We start from the raw sequence: 2,116 nt of genomic DNA, 5'->3' as shown, positions 1-2,116 counted from the left end.
TGTAATTTATTGTGTCTTAGTCCTACCCCAGCCTTGTACTTTCGCTAAAAGAAGCTATATTTGCAGGAACCAGAATTGTCTCAGTTTGATTCTTTCACTCACTCCACTATGCCCAAGAAACCCTCAAATACGAAGACTTTGATTTCTGCTGAACTATTTAATTACAGACACTGATTTGAATTGGTCTCATTAAAGAGCATTTATTTTATTTACAAAGAGATTGTACAAAGGGTCTTGCCCTGTTGTGGACTATAAATTTTTTGTTTAGTGCAGTGAGCGATGCACTTTTTCTGTCGACTAGCTTGATACGGATGGGAAGGCTATAGTAGATATTGAGAGCTTAATACGACGCATCCGTGCAACACTGGTGAATCTGCTTTGGACGGACCAACAAAGGCGAATATGTTTTGGAGGGACGAACAGAGCGTCAAGAGTGCGAGGGTAGGCCAGCGTCGTCTAAGCCGGCCAGCGTTTTCGATAATGTGTGAAATATAAAACTGTCGGGGCAGGGCCAGAAAGATCGCGGAAGGGTGCAGGTGCAGATACTGTGTTTCTTCAAGACTAGTGGAACAGGAAACCCTCCCGACACACCAGTGTGGTGGAGCAGAGTGATGCCAACCCTCCATTTATTTTAATTTAGTTAAAACAAAAACAAACGTAAGTCACACAATGGGACTCAATGGAGTAAATGGATCAAAATATTGCAGATTGCAAGGAAGATACAAAACTGAGGGAAATCTAAAATAACTTCTCCCTAGTACGGAACCTGAAAGTGTCTACAGGGCAGCCCTTCTTAGACTACTCCAAAGTAATAAGGCATTGTTCACAATACACATGTCTGCACCTGATTTTGCAATTCTTGGGTCGGTCGAGGCAAATAGAGCAGCGTCCCAAGTATAGATCGTCATCTTGGGGCAGTTCTTCCTTCTTCTGTTCAGGTTCAGTGCGAACTTTTTTCTTTGGCATAACTTCTAAAAGAGAAAGGAAGAGGAAAAGATAGTCAGAAAATGTAGTTGCAATGTGGAGAGATTGAGAAATACTTTACATGGAACTTACCAACTGATGACTCCTCACTGTCACTCCTCAGGTGCTTCACACCTCCTAGAGCCTTGCGAGGCTGCTTCTGGCTCCTGAACAAGTTAGCCATTTGGGCTATTAGCTTATTGCCACCTTTGATGAGGGATGTGTTGTGAGCCTTGAAGCGGGCATCTGAATTAATACAAGGATATTTTAGTATAAATTTTTAACTAGTACACCACACTTTTCAATAGCAGAATACTAACCCTGTTCAGACATAGAGCTGGAGCTGCTTAACTCCATTCGGGAATTCTTATGACATTTCTTTGGTAGAAACCAAAGTTTCGTTGGGGTCAATAGATTTGCTGCTTTTCCTCCTGGACATATTCAGGAAGTTTGCTACAGTCCCAGTACCCAGTACCGCGGCGACAGCTCATTGTGTTGTTAACCACTGAGCTGTCAACACGTCTGGACTCTGGCGTCAACCTGCGTATCGCTACCGTGTTGTGGGTGAGTCCTGGTCCGTCCTTCGCTCTTCCGCCTGCTTTCTTCGCTTACTCATCCCCTTTTCCGACAGGGGAAGGTGATGCTGTGCCGCCCGTGTTGGTGAATCGTCGAGCGGGTGAATGGAGCCCGACCACACCGCCCGCCCGGGTGCCGCCGCCTGAGGTGATCAACCTTGTGACCCCCGAGGTGGTGGACCTGGTGTCGGCGGGGGTGGCGCCGGTCCGCGCGCCCATCGCCGTGGCGGCCGCCTCGCCGTCCTCTGTCGTCTTCGTCACACCCTCTCCCGGAGCCGCCTCCCACGTGACCGTGGACTCGTCACCCTCGTCTGTGATCACCATCAACTCTTCTCTCTCGACCATCATCACCATCAAGTCCTCTCCATCGTCAACTATCACCGTCGAGTCCTCGCCCGGCGCCGCGTCTGTCATCACGGTCGCCTCGTCCGTGGACCTCCTGGGCCCCGGGCCTGTCGAGGGGACCGATGGCGCGGCCGTTATCTGGGAGGCCGAGACCGAGTGCTCGAGCCCGCCTCAGCGTCGCAGCCTCATGGCTTGTAAGTGCCACTCACTCCTTCCTCCCTGACCCGCCACGC

Source organism: Frankliniella occidentalis, unplaced genomic scaffold (genome assembly GCF_000697945.3).
Source record: "Frankliniella occidentalis isolate FOCC.00 unplaced genomic scaffold, Focc_3.1 Scaffold408, whole genome shotgun sequence".
Classification (NCBI taxonomy): domain Eukaryota; kingdom Metazoa; phylum Arthropoda; class Insecta; order Thysanoptera; family Thripidae; genus Frankliniella; species Frankliniella occidentalis.
Note: the sequence above shows the minus strand (reverse complement) of the source record.